Below are 22,859 nucleotides of genomic sequence, written 5' to 3' on the forward strand. Positions count from 1 at the left end.
CCCACTCCAGTATTCTTGCCTGGAAAATCCCATGGATGGAGGAGCCTGGTAGGCTACAGTCCATGGGGTCACAAAGAGTCGGACATGACTGAACAACTTCACACTTACTTGTTCAGGTTCATTTCAGGCAGTCATCTGACCTTTTCCTGTTGATATTGTTAAAGATAAAATTATTCATGGTACTTGTTGAAGATGGTAGGAAAGGCTACTCAAGATGGGACTCCTGCCGTAGGTATAGGGACCACTGCAATGGGGTTTTCAGTTGGGGAGAGAGAGAGATTAGGTTTAACTCCAAATGCAGCATGAGTAAGTGGGACTTTATAGCCAAGTAGGAGGGTTAATTAATGAAAATTCACTAAGAGAAAACATCAGGAGTAAGGGGGGATTCTTGATGAAGGCAGGCCAGTGTGATCAGACATCACATGGAAAACGATCAGATACTAAGGGTGTTAATGAGAATGGGACATTCTGGCTTAAATAGACTTAGCAGGATTTTTGCTATAATTGGACAATGCAGAGACAAACATAAGACCCAAAGTCAGGGCCTAGGTGAAAAAGACCTCAGAATAGCTGGAGTGCATTTGGTCAAGGAGAGAATCTTTGTTATCACATTCCTATATGTATCCTTTTCTTCTCAAATGGTGGTCAGTCTACTGCTTTCAGCCTGCTTGGTAAAGAGGAAAAGTCATGTGCTTTGGGGAGTGTAAGAGAGAGGAGGGGTGTGAACGTGTGGGATGAGGAGAAGAACTGAATTGGGTCATGAAAAGGATTACTGAGACTTGTTAAGGATGCAGCAAAGTTGTCCCAGTAAGCTAAAAACTGCTTCAATTTTTAAATTTCACATCCCAGGAACTCCTTCAGTTTAAGAGAAGCCAGAACCATTGATCACTGTAGATATCACTGACATAGGAGACTAAAAATCTATAGAAAAAGGAATCTGTAGGATTCAATAATTTCTCTTAGAGGATTTCAGCAGCCAAGAAGTAGGGTCAGGAGTATGGGTGTTTGGATTGATCCCACATAACAGGGAGGTTGTTGAAAAAAAGATGACTGGTAGGGGATGTTGAGAGTTAAAATGACTCAGAGAAGGCAGAGTGGGAGGTGACGGTAGGTTGATCCCATCTCAGGGTAAAAACTTGAGTCTGTATCTCCTGGGTCTGGTCTCCTGTCCAGATTCCTGGACTTATTTCTTATTTCTCAATGAATTAAAGTATGGAATAATACTCTGATAAAAGGGTTAGACAAACAAGAGCAGAGGACACTTCAGTAAAGAACACCAAATAGGTAGTCCTCCTCAATCATCCTTTAAGGTTCTATAGGATCATGGAAAGTTAGAACTTGAAGAAACCTAGCATTCTTCTGGTCCAGTTACTCCCCTGGACATCTTAAAGTTGTGTTTCCATTACAAATGAGTGAGTAAAAATTGTTGGACATTTTCCCTTTAATTGTGAGAGTGACTGAAGCAATCACTGAAAGAGAAGTTCAGTTTGGTTAAGAAAATGGAAATAACCACAACTGTTAGCCAGGTTATTGCAGATGTCTTAACGATATTGCTTTAAAACCTAATATTTTGCTCTATGGCTAAGAGAATATCAGACAGGATAAGAATTAGATTGGTTCTATGCTGTGCAGACTGAGATTCATGCCAGTTACATGGCTGCTGATAAAAGGATGTAAAGAACAAGCTCATTGTTCAATATTCAATAATCTTGTGATCAGTGAGTTTAAAATAGCAGTATGATTTGTTAATAAATTCAATTCAGAGGCAGTTGTTAAGTGTCTATTATTGTGTGTCAATACTTAGATGTCATAGGACAGAAATCAACAATTCACTTGACCTGCATGGGTTTGACAAGTGTGGTAGGCAGAATAATGTATCCCCACCCCCAAGCCCATTGTCCATGTCTTAATCCCAGGAACCTGTGAATATATTTTTATATGCCATATTACCTGGCAAGAGGGAATTAAGGTTTCAGATGGAATTAAGTTTGCTAATCAGCTGACTTTAAAATAGTGATAAGATTATCCTGGATTACCTGGGTGGGTCCAGTGTAATCACAAGGTTTCTTAAAAGATGGAAGAGGGAGGCAGAAAAGTTAGTGTCAAAATGATGCAATGTGAGGGACTTACTGGTGGTTCAGTAGTTAAGAATCCACCTTCCAGTAAAGGGGACATGGGTTCAGCCCTTGGTTGGGGAACTAAGATCCTACATGCCACGGGGCAACTGAGACTGTGCGCCACAACTAGAGAAAGCCCAGGCACATCAACAAAGACCCAGTGCAGTCAAATTTTTTTTAAAAAAGGTGCAATATTAGAAAGCCATTGCTGGCTTTGAAGATGGAAGGTGAACAGTAGCCAAGGAATGCAGAAAGACTGTAGAAGCTGGAAAAGACAGGAAAACAGATTCTTTTCTACAGCCTTCAGAAAGGAATACAGCCTTCTGACACCTTGTTTTTAACCCAATGAGACCCATTTTAGATTTCTGACCTCTAGAATCATGAGATAATAAGTTTGTGTTGTTTTAAGCCACTAAGCTTATGGTAATTTGTTGTACCAGCAATAGGAAAATAACATAGAGGAGTGAGGGGTGCCAGAAGACAACATGGAGTGGTGGCAGGTGGAAACCTGGAGAGTGCCTGCCCAGCACATAGCTCCTGTTCAGTGCCAGCCAATATTTCTCAGACGGAATAAAAGTTCACAGTTTTCAAATTTTTCAGTTTTTACAAATAAGGTGAAAATATAGATTTCTGTGTGAAAGTTATTATTTTTATTTAATTATTTGAAATTAATTCAAATAACAAAAATGAATTGCTCATGTACAGAAATAGATCTATATGAAGATAGTCATCACAGTATTGGTGTAGCAAAGATTGGAAACAAATTAAATGTCTATCATGTATAAGTAAATACATTGAAATATATATGGGCTTCCCTGATAAAAGGCTCTTGAAGAAAGTGAAAGAGGAGAGTGAAAAAGTTGGCTTGAAACTAAGATCATGGCATTTCCCATCACTTCATGGGAAATAGATGGGGAAACAGTGCCAGACTTTATTTTTTTGGGCTCCAAAATCACTGCAGATGCTGATTGCAGCCATGAAATTAAAAGACGCTTACTCCTTGGAAGGAAAGTTATAACCAACCTAGATAGCATATTAAAAAGCAGAGACCTTATATTGTCAAGAAAGGTCCATCTAGTCAAGGCTATGGTTTTTCCCATGGTCATATATGGATGTGAGAGTTGGACTGTAAAGAAAGCTGATCGCCGAAGAATTGATGCTTTTGAACTGTGGTGCTGGAGAAGACTCTTGAGAGTCCCTTGGACTGCAAGGAGACCCAACCAGTCCATTCTAAAGGAGATCAGTCCTGGGTGTTCATTGGAAGGACTGATGCTAAATCTGAAACTCCAATACTTTGGCCACCTCATGCGAAGAGTTCACTCACTGGAAAAGACTCTGATGCTGGGAGGGCTTGGAGGCAGGAGGAGAAGGGGACGACAGAGAATGAGATGGCTGGATAGCATCACCGACTCGATGGACATGAGTTTGAGTGAACTCCGGGAGTTGGTGATGGACAGGGAGGCCTGGCATGCTGTGATTCATGAGGTCACAAAGAGTCGGACACGACTGAGCGACTGAATTGAACTGAACTGATAGCTCAGTTGGTAAAGAATCTGCCTGTACTGCAGGAGACCCCAGTTTGATTATTGGGTCTGGAAGATCCCCTGGAGAAGGGAAAGGCTATTCACTTCAGTATTGTGGCCTGGAGAATTCCATGGACTGTATAGTCCATGAGGTCACAAAAATGTTTTATATACGATTAAATATATATGATGAAAACCACACACTTTTTTTAAGGCAATGAACTGTATACTCTAAACATGTTAAGTAAACATGTAAAGCAGAAAAAAAAAAGATGTAAAACAGAATGAGGTATGTAGCATGACATCTCATTTATTAGTACAAATATATAGCCATAATGTGATCAGGGATATGTGTGGACTAGTGATGATCAGGTGCTGTGAACTAAGGTTCTCCATCCCCAGCTTTGATTGCTCACTATGTAGCCCAGACCAGAGAAGATAATGAGTTGAGTTGGATCCTGGGTTTCCACAGGAACTTCAAAGGTAACAAGGACATAATTCATCCCTTCAAAAGTCTTACGGAGAATTGAGGCAGAAAGTTATGAAAAATGAAGCTTAGAAAAATCCAGTTATAAAAAACTGAACATGAATTCATTAATTTATTCATTCACACATTCATTTAGTTATTCAACATTCATTGAAATATTTATTAAGCTCCTGCTGTGCTCCCAGCAGTTTGTTGCATTGCAGTGTATCTGTGTAGCACAAGATTTGGTTGTAAGAATAGTAAGAGCTATGTTTAATTTGGTTTTTAAATTCCACCCTGCCTCCACCCCAAGATTAGGTCCAATAATTGTGACATGGAAGTTAGGCTTTCTGGGTAAGTCTTAGATTCTTCTTAGGTTCCTCTTGACAGAAAAGGCATTATTCCTATTCTAACACCACTTAAGATTGTTGTGAGAAAATAAGCAGGAAAGCACTTGTGAAGCAGGAGGCATTCCATAGGTGGAGGACAACTTTACTGGGCTTCATTTCCACTTTTGGCATGGTTCTTCCCTGTCCCTCCACTTCTTTTCTAACTTGCCTCTGCCTGCATCTGGTCAATGCCATCATTGCTGGTTCCCAGTTCACTAGGAACACAGGCACTCAGAGTCCCACAACATTCCACTTCTGGCTTGCAATTTAAGCAAGACAGGATATTCCTAAAACACTTCCTTTATCACTGTCATAAACTCACAAAGGAAGGGATTTAGATGTCTTCTTCAGTCTTGTGTACTTTGCAGCAATCCAAGACCTTGGAAATTTCTTCTTTGTATCTGTTCCCGGCCTTTCTGTTAAATTTTTCTAAATTGCCTGGTGTGGTGAGGATGTGGTTCATAGTTTCCCTTTGTTCTAGACAGTTCCCTTATCCAAGTTTCACCAATTGAAGCAATCTTCTCCCCTAAAGCAGTTACAAAGATTCATTTGTGGAAAAAATTTTCCTGGAATAGAAGTGTTCATGCTGTGATGTTTCCTATAGAAAAAATTATTCCTGATAATAGGTCTCAGAAAGTTTGCCTAATTCCCACTGATACACATCTGTTCAATAAAGAGACTTGTCTTTGGAATCAGTGGGATTTTAGAAAGCTCATCAAAGGAAGTACGAAGATCAGGTTGGGGCAGATTTTCACATTTTAACCCAATACCTCTATCAGAATTATAGAACAATCCCCATGTTGAGATTTATTATTACTTATTGACAATTTAAAACCAAAAGCTACTGATGAGAATCATTGACCTGAAATTTATGGAGAGATGGCTGTTTTATAGTTGGAGTTCTTGAGTATTTTTGGTGTTAAAACAATGCATGATTATAAGGGGATGTTAGCTATAAACTGAAGGTACTTCCTAGAGGGAATACATTTTGCATTAACTCCCATTCAGCTGAAGTTCTCTGCAAACCAAGGAAGAGTTGAATTCCTCGTATTTACTTTTTATTGTTTGAAAATTGCTATTGCATTGCAAGTGTTATAGATGTTTGGGAAAGAAGAATGAGGCATTATTAGAAACATATCCCTGGGGCATAATTTAGCATCACTAGTAGGAGATGGAAGAAATGGTTTCAAACTGAAAAAGCAATGCCTGAGAAATATTATCAGTAACAAGCTACTAAAACTAAACGCTGTCCTGATTAGAATCAGCGGGAGTTTGGCAACATAAAAAGGCATTATAAGAACCTGTGGAAAGAGAAAAAGAGAAAGTAGCCTTATTGGTAAGGTAGGTTGTACTGTGGTAAAGAAAACATTTCAAATAATTTATTAGAAGGTGTAGAAAGTGTTAATAGTCCTCTTGCAGAGTTGTTACACATCAGATTTTTTTTTTTAAAGGATGCAAAGTGTAAATATGATTCATGGACTTCTGAGGTACTCTGCATATGGTTATATTATAAAGACAAATACAGTGACTGAAAATTTGACTCACCTACAGGTATAGAAAGTTGAAAGGGAAATTAGGACTTGAATCCAAGTATTACCCTCATCATGGAAACTCTTTAATTGGCACATGTGATACTTGAAATATTTTTTGTATAAACTGAGAATTCACAAAACATTTTATTGTATTCTTAATAGTCTTCCTGTGTTTGTTCTGACAATATAAATTATTTTTCTCTCAAAATAATTGGAAGGAAAAAGAAATTAATTTAAATAACTAGAGTAATAAAACATTATTTGATATTTGAGACCATACCTTTTGGAATTGGGTTAATTAAAAAGTGTTTTTGTTATTTAAATTTGTTTTATGATTATAAAGAAGTAAATCTTACACATAATAAAAATTCAAATAGTGCATGATAAGTTTAAAATGGAAAGCAAAAATACCTCTTTCTCAGAGGAATTAAGCAAACAATCCCATACAACATTGCAAAAAGAATAAAATACCCAGGAATAAACCTACCTAAACTACCGCACAACTGCACTCATCTCACATGCTAGTAAAGTCATGCTCAAAATTCTCCAAGCCAGGCTTCAGCAATATGTGAACCATGAACTTCCAGATGTTCAAGCAGGTTTTAGAAAAGGCAGAGGCACCTGAGATCAAATTGCCAACATCCACTGGATCAAGGAGAAAGCAAGAGAATTTCAGAAAAACATCTACTTCTGCTTCATTGACTATGTCAAAGCCTTTGACTGTGTGGATCACAATAAACTGTGGAACATTCTGAAAGAGATGGGAATCCCAGACCACCTGACCTGCCTCTTGAGAAACCTGTATGCAGGTCAGGAAGCAACAGTCAGAACTGTACATGGAACAACAGCCTGGTTCCAAATAGGAAAAGGAGTACGTCAAGGTTGTATATTGTCACCCTGCTTATTTAACTTCTATGCAGAGTATATCATGAGGAACACTGGGCTGGAAGAAGCACAAGCTGGAATCAAGATTGCTGGGAGAAATATCAATAACCTCAGATATGCAGATGACACCACCCTTATGGCAGAAAGTGAAGAGGAACTCAAAAGCCTCTTAATGAAAGTGAAAGAGGAGAGTGAAAAGGTTGACTTGAAGCTCAACATTCAGAAAACAGAGATCATGGCATGTGGTCCCATCACTTCATGGGAAATAGATGGAAAAACAGTGGAAACAGTGTCTGACTTTATTTTGGGGGGCTCCAAAATCACTGCAGATGCTGATTGCAGCCATGAAATTAAAAGACGCTTACTCCTTGGAAGGAAAGTTATAACCAACCTAGATAGCATATTAAAAAGCAGAGACATTACTTTGCCAACAAAGGTCCGTCTTGTCAAGGCTATGGTTTTTCCAGTGGTCATGTATGGATGTGAGAGTTGGATTGTGAAGAAAGCTGATCGCCGAAGAATTGATGCTTTTGAACTGTGGTGTTGGAGAAGACTCTTGAGAGCCCCTTGGACTGCAAGGAGATCCAACCAGTCCATTCTAAAGGAGATCAATCCTGGGTGTTCATTGGAAGGACTGATGCTAAAGCTGAAACTGCAATACTTTGGCCACCTCATGTGATGAGTTGACTCACTGGAAAAGACTCTGATGCTGGGAAGGATTGGGGGCGGGAGGAGACGGGGACGACAGAGAATGAGATGGCTGGATGGCATCACCGGCTCTATGGACATGAGTTTGAGTGAACTCCGGGAGTTGGTGATGGACAGGGAGGCCTGGCATGCTGTGATTCATGGGATTGCAGAGAGTCGGACACGACTGAGTGACTGAACTGAACTGAACTGAAAGAGACAAAAGACCTGTATGCAGAAAACTAAGACACTGATGAAAGAAATCAATGACACAAACAAAGGGATATATACCAAGTTCTTAGACTGGAAGAATGAATACTGTCAAAATGACTGTACTAATCAAAGCAATCTACAGATTCAGTGCAATTCCTATCAAATTATCAATGGCATTTTTCACAGAACTAGAACAAAAAATTTCACAGTTTGTGTGGAAACATAAAAGACTGCAAATAGCCAAAACAATCTTGAGAAAGGAAAATGGAGCTGGTGGAAGCAACCTCTCTGACTTCAAATTATACTAGAAAGCTACAGTCATCAAGACAGTATGGTACTGGCACAAAAACAGAAATATAGACCAATAGAACAAGATAGAAAGCCCAGAGCTAAACCTACACACATACGGGCAATTTATCTTTGATAAAGGAGGCAAGAATATACAATGGAAAGAAGAGACCCTCTTCAGTAAGTGTTGCTGGGAAACCTGGACAGCTGCATGTGAAAGAATGAAATTAGAACACTTCCAAATACCATACACAAAAATAAACTCAAAATGGATTAAAGACTTAAATGTAAGGCCAGAAACTATAAAGTTCTTAGTGGAAAACATAGGCAGTACACTCTTTAACATAAATTGCAGGAAGATTCTCTCTGACCCATAGATTAATGGAAATAAAAACAAACATAAACAAATGTGACCTAATAAAACTTAAACGTTTTTGCACAGGAAAGGAAACTATCAGTTCAGTTCAGTTGCTCAGCTGTGTCTAACTCTTTGCAACTGCATGGATAGCAGCATGCTAGGCTTCCCTGTCCATCACCAACTCCCAGAGCTTACTCAAACTCATGTCCACCGAGTAGGTGATGCCATCCAACCATCTCATCCTCTGTTGTCCCCTTCTTCTCCCTCCTTCAATCTTTCCCAGCATCAGAGTGTTTTCCAATGAGTAGTTCTTTGCCTCAGGTGGCCAAAATATTGGAGTTTCAGTTTCAACATCCGTCCTTCCAATGAATATTCAGGACTGATTTGCTTTAGGATGGACTGGTTGGATATCCTTGCGGTCCAAGGGACCCTCAAGAGTCTTCTCCAACACCACAGTACAATTCTTCAGCGCTCAACTTTCTTTATAGTCCAACTCTCATATCCATACATGACTACTGGAAAAATCGTAGCTTTGACTAGGTGGACATTTGTTGGCAAAGTAATGACTCTACTTTTTAATATGTTGTCTAGGTTTGTCATAGCTTTTCTTCCATAGCACAGGTCTTTTAATTTCATGGCTTCATTGATTTTGGAGCTCAAAAAAATAAAATCTGTCACTGTTTCCATTGTTTCCCCATCTATTTGCCATGAAGTGATGAGACAGGATGCCATGGTCTTAGTTTTTTGAATGTTGAGTTTTTAGACAGCTTTTCCATTCTCCTCTTTCACTTTCGTCAAGAGGCTCTTTAGTACTTCTTCGCTTTCTGCCACAAGGGTGGAGTCATTCTGCATATCTGAGGTTATTGATATTTCTCCTGGCAATCTTGATTTCAGCTTGTGCTTCATCCAGCTCAGCATTTCAAATGATGTACTCTTGATAGAAGTTAAATTAGCAGGGTGACAATATACAGCCTCGATGTACTCCTTTCCCAATTTGAAGCCAGTCTGTTGTTCTATGTCCAGTTGCTTCTTGGCCTTCTTGACCTTCATACAGGAAACTATAAATAAGATTAAAAGAAAATCCTCAGAATGGGATAATATAATTATAAACAAAGCAACTGACAAAGGGTTAATCTCCAAAATATAAAAAGTAGCTCATGCAGCTCAATATCAGAAACAAACAACCCAATTAAAAAATGGACAGAAGACCTAAACAGACATTTCTCCAAAGAAGACATACAGGTGGCCAACAAACACATGAAAAGATGCTCAACATCACTCATTATTAGAGAAATATAAATCAAAACTACAGTGAGGAATCACCTGACATCAGTCAGAATCTATCTATCTATCTTGGCTATCATCAAAAAAATCTACAAATGATAAATGCTGGAGAGGATGTGGAGAAAAAGGAACCCTCCTGCATTGATGGTGGGAATGTAAACTGATACAGCCATTATGGAAAACAGCATGGATATTCCTTTAAAAATGAGGAACAAAACTGCCATAATACCCAGCAATCACACTGCTGGGCATATATTCTGAAAACCACAATTCTAAAAGACACATGTACCCCAATGTTCATTGCAGCAATGTTTACAATAGCCAGTACATGGAAACAAGCTAGATATCTCTCAACAGATGAGTGGATGTTGCCGTACATTTATACACTGGGATATTACTCAGCCATAAAAAGGAACAAGTTTAAGTCAGTTGTAATTAGGTGGATGAAACTAGAGCCTCTCATACAGAGTGAAGTAAGTCAGAAAGAGAAAAACAAGTGTTGCATGCTAACTCACATACATAAATGAAATCTAGAAAAATGGTACTGATAATCCAGTAGAGAATAGACTGGTAGACAGAGTGGGGAGTTGAGGGTGGGGACGAATTGAAAAAGTAGCATTGACTTATATACACCATCATGTGGGAAGTTGCTAAATAACACAGGGAGCCTAGCCTGGTGCTCTGTCATGACCTAGAAGGGTGAGCCAGGGGAGGGGAGGTAGCTCAGGAGGGAAGGATATATATACAATTATATATATATTGCATGGTTGTATGGCAGAAACAACACAGAATTATAAAGTGTCCACCAGTTAAAATATAAATAAAATTAAAAAACTTTCTCTGAATCCTGTTCCCATGCCCTCAGTTCAGTTCAGTTCAGTTCAGTCGCTCAGTCGTGTCCGACTCCGCGACCCCATGAATCACAGCACTACAGGCCTCCCTATCCATCACCAACTCCCGGAGTTCACTCAAACTCATGTCCACAGAGTCAGTGATGCCATCCAGACTTCTCATTCTCTGTCGTCCCCTTCTCCCGCCCCCAACCTTTCCCATCATCAGAGTCTTTTCCAGTGAGTCAACTCGTCCCATGAGGTGGCCAAAGTATTGCAGTTTCAGCTTTAGCATCAGTCCTTCCAATGAACACCCAGGATCGATCTCCCTTAGAATGGACTGGTTGGATCTCCTTGCGGTACAAGGGACTCTCAAGAGTCTTCTCCAACACCACAGTTCAAAAGCATCAATTCTTCAGTGATCAGCTTTCTTCACAGTCCAACTCTCACATCCATACATGACCACGGGAAAAACCATAGCCTTGACTAGACGGACCTTGGTTGGCAAAGTAATGTCTCTGCTTTTTAATATATTATCAAGGTTGGTCATAACTTTCCTTCCAAGGAGTAAGCGTCTTTTAATTTCATGGCTGCAATCAGCATCTGCAGTGATTTTGGAGCCCCCAAAAATAAAGTCTGACACTGTTTCCACTGTTTCTCCATCTATTTCCCATGAAATGATGGGACCAGATGCCATGATCTTTGTTTTCTGAATGTTGAGCTTCAAGTCAACCTTTTCACTCTCCTCTTTCACTTTCATCAAGAGGCTTTTGAGTTCCTCTTCACTTTCTGCCATAAAGGTAGTGTCATCAGCATATCTGAGATTATTGATATTTCTCCCAGCAATCTTGATTCCAGCTTGTGCTTCTTCCAGCCCCCCGTTCCTCATGATGTACTCTGCATATAAGTTAAATAAGCGAGGTGACAATATACAGCCTTGACGTACTCCTTTTCCTATTTGGAACCAGGCTGTTGTTCCATGTACAGTTCTCACTGTTGCTTCCTGACCTGCATACAGGTTTCTCAAGAGGCAGGTCAGGTGGTCTGGTATTCCCATCTCTTTCAGAATTTTCCACAGTTTATTGTCATCCACACAGTCAAAGGCTTTGGCATAGTCAATGAGGAGTTTAAATATTAACTCTTTCAATGAATATGCTTTTAAATGCTTCTATAATATCATTTTCCTGTGTGTATACACAATGCTGTATATTATACAGCATATAAACTGTATATCAGAATCAGGATCCTTCTGATTATGAGTTGAATGAGTAACGCATACTGCTTTATACATTACCTTTTCTACTTGCCTGAATATCTTGTGTATCTTAAATTTCCAAATAAGTGCATTCAGTTCAGTTCAGTCGCTCAGTCGTGTCCGACTCTTTGCGACCCCATGAATCACAGCACGCCAGGCCTCCCTGTCCATCACCAACTCCCGGAGTTCACTCAAACTCACCTCCATCGAGTCGGTGATGCCATCCAGTCATCTCATTCTCTGTCATCCCCTTCTCTTCCTGCACCCAATCCCTCCCAGCATCAGAGTCTTTTCCAGTGAGTCAACTCTTCGCATGAGGTGGCCAAAGTATTGGAGTTTCAGATTTAGCATCAGTCCTTCCAATGAACACCCAGGATTGATCTCCTTTAGAATGGACTGGTTGGATCTCCTTGCAGTCCAAGGGGCTCTCAAGAGTCTTCTCCAACACCATAGTTCAAAAGCATCCATTCTTTGGCAATCAGCTTTCTTCACAGTCCAACTCTCACATCCATACAAGACCACTGGAAAAACCATAGCCTTGACTAGATGGACCTTTGTTGGCAAAGTAATGTCTCTGCTTTTTAATATGCTATCTAGGTTGGTTATAACTTTCCTTCCAAGGAGTAAGCGTCTTTTAATTTCATGGCTGCAGTCAGCATCTGCAGTGATTTTGGAGCCCAAAAAGATAAAGTCTGACACAGTTTCCACTGTTTCTCCATCTAGTTCCCATGAAGTGATGGGATCAAATGCCATGATCTTTGTTTTCTGAATGTTGAGCTTCAAGTCAACCTTTTCACTCTCCTCTTTCACTTTCATCAAGAGGCTTTTGAGTTCCTCTTCACTTTCTGCATAAGGGTGGTGTCATCTGCATATCTGAGGTTATTGATATTTCTCCCAGCAATCTTGATTCCAGCTTGTGCTTCTTCCAGCCCAGTGTTCCTCATGATGTACTCTGCATATAAGTTAAATAAGCAGGGTGACAATATACAGCCTTGACACACTCCTTTTCCTATTTGGAACCAGGCTGTTGTTCCATGTCCAGTTCTAACTGTTGCTTCCTGACCTGCATACAGGTTTCTCAAGAGGCAGGTCAGGTGGTCTGGTATTCCCATCTCTTTTAGAATGTTCCACAGTTTATTGTGATCCACACAGTCAAAGGCTTTGACATAGTCAATGAAGCAGAAATAGATGGTTTTCTGGAATTCTCTTGCTTTCTCCTTGATCCAGTGGATGTTGGCTATTTGATCTCAGGTGCCTCTGCCTTTTCTAAAACCTGCTTGAACATCTGGAAGTTCATGGTTCACATATTGCTGAAGACTGGCTTGGAGAATTTTGAGCATGACTTTACTAGCGTGTGAGATGAGTGCAATTGTGTAGTAGTCTGAGCATTCTTTGGGATTGGAATGAAGACTGACCTTTTCCAGTCCTGTGGCCACTGCAGAGTTTTCTAAATTTGCTGGCATATTGAGTGCAGCACTTACACAGCATCATCTCTCAAGATTTGAAATAGCTCAACTGGAATTTCTTCACCTCCACTAGCTTTGTTCATAGTGATTCTTTCTAAGGCTCACTTGACTTCACATTCCAAGATGTCTGGCTCTAGGTCAGTGATCACGTTGTCGTGATTATCTTGGTCGTGAAGATCTTTTTTGTACAGTTCTTCTGTGTATTCTTGCCACCTGTTCTGAATATCTTCTGCTTCTGTTAGGTCCATACCATTTCTGTCCTTTATCTAACCCATCTTTGCATGAAATGTCCTTGGAATCTCTAATTTTCTTGAAGAGATCTCTTGTTTTTCCTATTCTGTTGTTTTCCTTTATTTCTTTGCATTGATTACTGAGGAAGGCTTTCTTATGTCTCCTTGCTATTCTTTGGAACTCTGCATTCAGATGCTTATATCTTTCCTTTTCTCCTTTGCTTTTTGCTTCTCTTCTTTTCACAGCTATTTGGAAGGCCTCCTCAGAGAGCCATTAGCCATCTAATAAGTGCATTAGACTTACCTTTTTATCAAGGATTGCACACCATTCTATTTTGTGTAGCAAGTCTTTAGCAAACGTCTATTAATACACATTTAAGTTTTCCTTCTTGCTTAGAAGAAGAACTAAAGAGCCTCTTGATGGAATTGAGAGGAGAGTGAAAAAGTTGGCTTAAAGCTCAACATTCAGAAAATTAAGATCATGGCATCCAGTCCCATCACTGCATGGAATATAGATGGGGAAACAGTAGAAACAGTGACAGACTTAAATTTTTTGGGCTCCAAAATCCTTGCAGATGGTGACTGCAGCCATGAAATTAAAAGATGCTTACTCCTTTGAAGAAAAGTTATGACCAACCTAGACAACATATTAAAAGTCAGAGACATTACTTTGCCAACAAAAGTCCATCCAGTCAAGGCTATGGTTTTTCCAGTTGTCATGTATGGATATGCGAGTTGGACTGTAAAGAAACCTGAGCATCAAAGAATTGATGTTTTTGAACTGTGGTATTGGAGGAGACTCTTGAGAGTCCCTTGGACTTCAATGAGATCCAACCAGTCCATCCTGAAGGAGATCAGTTCTGAATATTCGTTGGAATGACTGATGTTGAAGCTGAAACTCCAATACTTTGGCCACCTTTTGTGAAGTAATGACTCATTTGGAAAGACCCTGATGCTGGGAAAGATTGAAGGTTGGAGGAGAAGAGGATGACAGAGGATGAGATGGTTGGATGGCATCACTGACTCAATGGACATGAATTTGAGTAAGCTCTGGGAGTTAGTGATGGACAGGGAGGCCTGGCATGTGCAGTCCGTGGGGTCACAGAATCAGACATGACTGAGCAACTGAACTGAACTGGTTTTCCTCCTGTGTGTATGTTTATGTGTATGTGTGCATGCATGCTAAAACAAAGAATGCTACAGTTCATCTCCTTGTGTATGCATTTGCATACTCATGCAAGTATAACTGGAGGGAAAAATTATTTCATGTAGGATGTTTTTGCCAAATGAAGAGCATGTGTATATTAAATTTTACCAGATATTTCCAAATTGTCCTTAAGAGGATGTATCAGTGTCTTCTCTCTAAAAGTGTGGGTAAAGAACTGCTTCAGTCCCTCAGTGCAGTTGTAAATTACATTGTATGCTGTTTCTTCAGTTGTGTCCAACTCTTTGCAACCCTATGGACCCTAGCCCGCAAGCCTCCTCTCTTCATGGGGTTCTCCAGGCAAGAATACTGGAGTGGGTTGCCTTGCCCTCCTCAAGGAATCTTCCTGACCCAGGGATAAAACCCACATCTCTTCTGTCTCCTGCATTGGCAGGGAGGTTCTTTACCAGGGCTTCACTGGTAGTTCAGACAGCAAAGAATCTGCCTGCAGTGCAGGAGATCCAGTTTCAATCCCTGGGTTGGGAGGATCCCCTGGAAAAGGGAGTGGCTACCCACTCCGTTTTCTTGCCTGGAGAATTCCATGAACAGAGGAGCCTGGCAGTCCATGGGGTCTCAAGGAGTCTGACATGACTGACTGACTAAATTACCACACTATCTTATAGCAAACAATGGTATCCCATTGCTATATTTATATATCTTTAATCAAGAATGAGGTTGAGGATCTTTCTCTGTGTTTGTTTCCCATTTAAGTTCTTTTTTTTTCTGAAATGTTAGTTCATGTCCTTGTGACTAATCTTCTCATAGATTGCTTATTTTTCTTTATTGATTTGTCAGAACTTTTTTATGTATTAAGGAAATGATTCATCATTCTCTCACATAGTCTGAAAATACTTTTGGTTTTTCTTTGCATTTTGACTTTTCAATGATTATTTTTGCACACTGAATTTTATATACCAACATTTATCAAATTCTTCTTTTAGAGTTTCTGGAGTTTTGTTTGATGCATAGAAAGGTTTTTCTCATTCTATGTTTATAAAAATATTCACTCAAATTTTATTTTTGTTATTTTACATTTTAATTCTTTGTCTTTGATGCATCTAGAATGTATTTTGTAGAAAAGAATGAGACAGGAAACTATTTTAATTCTTTTTTGTAAATGGCTAGTTTGTCATAGCTTACTTATTGAATAATTTATTATTTCCCTAGTGAAGTAATTTCATGTTAAAATGAATTAATCAGTTTCAATTAAAAATGAAATAATCAGTATATTTAGCTTTATTTTCATATTATCCATTTTGTCCCTTTCCTCTGTATATATATTTTCTATGCTAATACTGAATAATTTTCAATGGCAGTTTCCTTAAAGCATGTTAACTACCTAGTAGGGCTAGTTTCCCCTCATTGCTCTTTTGTCATGTAATTTTCCTAGCTAAACCAGTGTGTTCATTTTTCTAGATGATCTTGATCACTATTAAGAGGCATTGCAAACAAATCAATAGGTTTACATTGATTTCATAGATTAATTTGAGGGAGACTTGACATCAGATTTTCTTATTAGTCTTATAAGGTTCTTTTAAGTTTATTTTATTTTTAGTTTTCTTCCCTTTTTACTATTGTTAATGTGGTATTTTGTCCTACTGTGTTTTGAATTTTTTATTGTACTTGAAAGTTAGGTTGATCTATGATATGGTACACAGATGATTAGCTTGGCCTGCAGTATCATATTTATGTAGAAATTACCTATCTATTCTCTATATTGTGCTTTTGTAGCTGTGTTATTCGTTGTAATAAGAGTTTTAAAATTTGCCTTCTTTTTCATGCTCTGGAATATTTAGCCTCAGAACTATGTTTTTTGAAGGTTTGATAAAATTCATACCATCTGGACTATAATTTTGTCCATATTTCAAATGTATTGCATAGTACAGACAATATATCCTCCTGTAATTCAATTTATTTTCTGTTTATGTCCTAAAAATTTATGCTTGTTTTTAAACTTCTTGATTAGTTTACTTACTTAAAATTTTTTCTTTTATTTGATTTTTGAAGGAATCAGCTCTTGAATATATTTCTTTGCCTAATCTATCTTTTGCCTATTGAATTTTTATAATTTTCTTTCTTTAATTTTAAAATTTCTTGGTTCTTTTTCTAACTTTATGGTTGAGTTAGTTTTTACTTCACCATGCTTAGAAATACATTTTAGACTATTATTGTTCTATTAGAACTGTGCTATTTCTGTGTTTAATTCGTTTCAGTGTATAGGGCTTTTATAGCTGTTACTTTCCAGATATACTACAATCTTAACTTTTGATTGTTAATATTTTCAAGTGGCTGGATTTTTCTTTATTTTTCACTTAACCATTAGTTTTCTTGTATTATGGCCAGTGAATGGTTCCTGTATTCTTTACACTTTGTGTAAGGTACTGTGATTTCTTCTGTGGGAAAATATACAATCAATTTTTTAAGCTCAATTCCATGAGCTTAAAAAAAACATGTGTTCTGTTTTTGGGCGATACACAAATCAGTAAATCATTCATTCACTCAATAAGTAATATGTAAATGCATAGTTATTAATTTTAAATATAAGTATTTATATGTACAGATTCCATACAAAGCACTAGGGATGGTAGAGTGAGTAAGTCAAAGTAAATTTTTGAGTAGTGTTTGAGGAGCTTTTGTTGTAGTAAAGGAGACAGAAAGTAATCAAGCAAATATATACAGATGCATTTTCATTTCTGACAGATGCTTTGAAGAGGGGATGAGAGAGCACCATGTTAGAGGGTCCTTGGCAAAGGCCTTCTGGAGTGGTGACATTTGAGCAGGGACTTGTGTGAATTAAGTGAGGGAGCAGTTATTCATGAGAGAGGAGCATGCCTGGCAGAGAAATAGAACTGGAGGTGAGAAGACTTGGCTATTTGGGGAGAGCAACACGAAGGTCCATCTGAGCAGCATAGAGTGAAGAGGACCATGGCAGGAGGTAGGTCAGAGAGACAGGCAGGAATCACAATAATGAGTTTGGAAAGACAATGGAGATTTTTGAATCAAGGAGAGATACAATCTTTTTCATGTTTTTAAAATGCAGTTATCTATTAAGTCTGTTATATTATAATATTTAAATATTTTACATATCTTTATTTATTATACTTTTGTCTACTTGGTTTGTCAGAGATTCAGAAAGTTGGGTAAGTATTTCTCCTACTGTGCTTCTTACTGTTTATTTCCAGCTTGTATGTTATGTTTTCTTTATGTGATTTGATGCTAAGTTAGCGAAGGATAAAAGTTTCAAGCACTTTGCTTTGGATTCATTTTAAAGATTGCTTCCTTTTCTAGTGTAATGGTTTTACCCTTGAATTCACCCATTATGAGTCAATATTGCAGAGATTGCTTCATTTTTGTTTGAATTTTCTTGGTAAGTTTTTTCTTATCCCTTTTTAAAAAACATTCTGTCATGTTTAAAAATTTTTTTAATTTATTTTTTATTGGAGTTTAGTTGCTTTACACTTCCCTGATAGCTCAGTTGGTGAAGAATCTGCCTGCAATGCAGGAGACCTCCGTTCAATTCTTGGGTTGGTAGGATTCACCGGAGAGGGGATAGGCTACCCACTCCAGTATTCTGATCTGGAGAATTCCATTGACTGTATCGTCCATGGGGTTGCAAAGAGTCAGACACGATTGAGCGACTTCACTTTTCACTTTCATGCATTGGAGAAGGAAATGGCAATCCACTCAGTGTTCTTGCCTGGAGAATCCCAGGGACAGGGAAGCCTGGTGGGCTGACGTCTCTGGGGTCGCACAGAGTCGGACACGACTGAAGTGACTTAGCAGCAGCAGCAGTGTATATATGCCAACCCCCATCTCCCAGTTTATACCACTCTCCTCTTATCCTCCCCCTTGGTGTCCATACATTAGTTCTCTTTGCAAATAAGTTCATCTGTATCATTTTTCTAGATTCCACATATACGTGTTAATGTGCAACATTTGTTTTTCTCTTTCTGACTTACTTTATGCTATATGACAGTCTCTAGGCCCATCCACATCTCTGCAGATTGCACAATTTCTTTCCCTTTTATGGCCAAGTAATAGTCCATTGTATATATGTGCAAATATTCTGTTGTATATATGTGCCACATCTTCTTTATCCATTCCTCTGTTGACGGACATTTAGGTTGCTTCCATGGCCTGGCTATAATAAATAGGGCTGCAGTGAACATTGGGGTCCATGTATCTTTGTAATTACAGTTTTCTCTGGGTATATGGCCATGAGTAGGGTTGTTGAATCATATGGTAGTTCTACTTTTAGTTTTCTGAAGAACCTCCATATTGTTCTCCGAAGTGGCTGCATCAATTTACATTCTCACCAACAGTGTAACAGGGTTCCCATTTATTCACACCCTATCCAGTATTTATTGCTTATATATTTTTTGATGATAGCCATCCATTCTGACTGGTGTGAGGTGAGACCTCCTTGAGGTTTTGATTTACATGTTTTCTAACAATTAGTGATGTTGAGCATCTTTTCATGTGCCTCTTGGCTGTGTGCCTGTCTTCTTTGGAGAAATGTCTATTCAGGTCTTTTGCCTATTTCTTCTTCTTCTTCTTCTTTTTTTTTTCTATTGAGCTGCATAAGCTGTTTGTATATTTTGGAGATTAATCCTTTGTCAGTTGCCACATTTGCAATATTTTCTCCCCCCTCCCTTTTTTGGGTCTTATTTATGGTTTCCTTTGCTGTGTAAAAGCTTTTAAGTTTAATTAGGTCCCATTTGTTCATTTTTATTTTAATTTTCATTACTGTAGGAGACGAGTCAAAAAACATCTTGCTTTGATTTATATCAAATAACGTTCTGCCTATGTTTTCTTTTGAATTTCACAGTGTTCAGCCTTCTTTTAAGTCTTTAATCCGTTTTGAGTTCTGAGTCATGCTTTTCCAGCGTCATACAGTCAAAAAGTTAGATTTAAAAATTTAATCAATTTTTCCTTATTAAAAATTTATAATTTGTGTGTGTTTGGTGGTTAATTCTCCAAATTTGCATATATACTTAAGTCAATTTCTTGATTTATAGATGGTTTGTATTGAATTACTACTGTGAAATTTGTATAAATTTACCTGCTTCCCAGTCACAGCCTTACTTAATAATCTACCTTCTTTAAGAATATTTATGTTGTATTCTATAATTCTAGTTCTCTTAGTCATTTAGACACATCCAATTTATTTATTACACTATAAATCTCCTGAGGTATTTATTTTAATTAATTTTTGTTTTTACTAAATTAAAAAAAAATCTAGAAATTAAAAAAGTTTTAAAAAACAGTTCTCAGAATTACTTTATATCTATTATATGCTTAATTCTCTCATAAGGTCTGACTTATAATAAACCTTGGCTACATATGCAATTTTGGAGTCCGATTTATTTTCAATAAAACTTTGTAGACATTGTTGAGGAAAATTGGAAAAAGTTTTTCCTCTGTTACATTTCCTTCAATATTAACATAAGTACCATAATCTCCCATGTGTCTCTTCCTGATTTATCATTGACTCTAATTACATGCATCTTTTATCTTCTTAATTCAATTCTCTTTGACTGTATTTTCAAAACTGTCTTCTAATTTTAGGTGCTTTTTATGTGGTTTTTATTTTTATAATGATTTCATTTCATTTTTTGCTTCCAGTTATCATCTGTCAAATTATCTTATTATCTCTCCTTTGGTTTCTTTGTCTTCTTTGAGCTTTTATTTTTTCTCTTAGAGTTCAAGTTAACTTTATATGGAATTTATTTTCTTTGAAATTTTCTTCTGTAGGTTTCTTTGAAACGCCTCTTCTGATGTTTAATTTTCAACTAATTTTTGCTGCTTGTATTCTTTTCTAACTTTCCTGTAATACCATAGTTTAGATCATGTGCTAGTTCTGTTGTTCTTCTTTTTAATAAAATATTTATTTCTTTATTTGGTGTGCCAGGTCTTAGTTGTGGCATGCAGAATATTTTAGTTGTGGCATGTGGGATCTAGTTCCCTTACCAGGAATTGAATATGGGTCCCCTGCATTGGGACTGAAGATTCTAAGCCACTGGACCATGGGGGAAGTCCTATTTTTCCTTTTATATTGATGTTTCGTGGGCCTGGGCCATCTACTTGCCCAACAGTAGTATGGGGAGGGGTGGGAGGAATGACTTAACCTTGAAATGCAGTCTCACACACATTTTTGTTTTCTAAATTATATTTATTTATTTATTAATTAGTTTATTTTTTATTGAAGGACAATTGGTTTACAGGATTCTGTTGTTTTCTGTCAAACCTCAACATGAATCAGCCATGAGTATACATAAACACCCTCCCTTTTGAACCTCCCTCCCATCTCCCTTCCCATACCACCCCTCTGGGTTGATACAAAGCCCCTGTTTGAGTTTCCTGGGCCATACAGCAAATTCCTTTTGGCTATTTAATTTACATATGGTAATGCAAGTTTTCACGTTACTCTTTCCATGCATCTCACCCTCTCCCCGTGTCCATAAATCTAGTCTCTGTGTCTGTTTCTCCATTGTTGCAAAGTAAATAAATTCTTCAGTACTATTTTTCTGGATTACATATACGTGCTTTAGTATACAGTATTTCTTTCTCTTTCTGACTCACTTCACACTGTATAATAGGTTCTAGGTTCATCCACCTCATTAGAACTGATTCAGTATTCCATTGTGTATGAGAGTGAGTGAGTGAGTGAAGCTGCTCAGTCGTGTCTGACTCTTTGTGACCCCATGGATGGTAGCCTACCAGGCTCCTCTGTCTGTGGGATTCTCCAGGCAAGAATACTGGAGTGGGTTGCCATTTCCTTCTCCAGGAGATCTTCCCAACCCAGGGATCGAACTCGGGTCTCCTGCATTGTAGGCAGACACTTTACCATCTGAGCCACCAGGGAAGCTCCATTGTGTATACGTACCACAAATTCTTTATCTATTCATCTGTCAATAGACATATTGATATTGTCACAGAGGTTTCTGACACTATCCTCAGTTCTTTTCTTTCTTTTTACTTTATTCTGCTCTTCAGAAATTATTTCTACCATTTTATCTTCCAGCTTACTGATTCATTCTTCTGCTTCAGATATTCTGCTATTGATTCCTTCTAGAGTATTTTTTATTTCAGTAATTGTGTTGTTTATATGCTTATTATTTAATTCTTCTAGGTCTTTGTTAATTGATTCTTGCATTTTCTCCATTTTGTTTTCAAGGTTTTTGATCATCTTTGCTATCGTTATTCTGAATTCTTTTTCAGGTAGTTAGCCTGTTTAATCTTCATTTATTTGGACTTCTGTGTTTCTAGTTTGTTCCTTCATTTGTGTAGTATTTCTCTGCCTTTTCATTATTTTTTTTTTTAACTTATTGTGTTTGAGGTCTCCTTTTCCCGAGCTTCAAGGAAAGTTGAAATTCTTTCCTTGAAGAAGGTTGAATTCTTTCTTCCTTTTGGTTTCTGCCTTCCTTGGGCTTCCCTGGTGGCTCAGAGGTTAAAGCGTCTGCCTCCAATGCAGGAGACCCAGGTTCGATCCCTGGGTTGGGAAGATCCCCTGGAGAAGGAAACGGTAACCCACTCCAGTATTCCTGCCTGGAGAATCCCATGGATGGAGAAGCCTGGTAGGCTACAGTCCATGGGGTCGCATAGAGTCAGACACGACTGAGCGACAGAATGGAACAGAAGTTTGGTCCAGTGGTTTGTGTAATCTTCCTATAGGGTGAGATTTGTGCTTTGTTTTTGTTTGTTTGGTTGGTTGTTTTTCCTCTGATGGACAAGGCTGAGTGAGGTGGTAATCCTTTCTGCTGATGATTGGGTTTGTATTTTTGTTTTGTTTGTTGTTTAGATAAGGCATCCTGCACAGGGTGCTACTGGTGGTTGGGTGATGCTGGGTCTTGTATTCAAGTGGTTTCCTTTGTATGCTCACTATTTGATATCCCCTAGGCTTAGTTTTCTGGTAGTCTAGGGTCTTAGAGTCAGTGCTTCCACTCCAAAGGCTCAAGGCTTGATCTCTGATCAGGACTGAAGATTCCACAAGTGGTTTATTATGGCATTGAGTGAGACTAAAACAAATATCCGAAAACAAGAAACAAAAGATGAACCCTAGACAAATGGCAATTACAAAATCAGGCAAATAATAGTTAAAATAATGGAATATACACATATACATATACACC

The 22,859-nt window shown here is 38.2% G+C and overlaps 1 non-coding gene across 1 annotated transcript; it reads left to right on the forward strand.

The window, feature by feature from the left end:
- Positions 1 to 22,159: 22,159 nt before the first annotated feature.
- TRNAW-CCA (transfer RNA tryptophan (anticodon CCA)) lies at positions 22,160 to 22,231 on the forward strand. The gene has a single exon. It is a non-coding gene; the product is annotated as a tRNA-Trp (tRNA).
- Positions 22,232 to 22,859: the final 628 nt, after the last annotated feature.

This window comes from Moschus berezovskii, chromosome 1 (genome assembly GCF_049115385.1).
Source record: "Moschus berezovskii isolate FMDL1 chromosome 1, NW_MosBer_1.0, whole genome shotgun sequence".
Lineage (NCBI taxonomy): Eukaryota > Metazoa > Chordata > Mammalia > Artiodactyla > Moschidae > Moschus > Moschus berezovskii.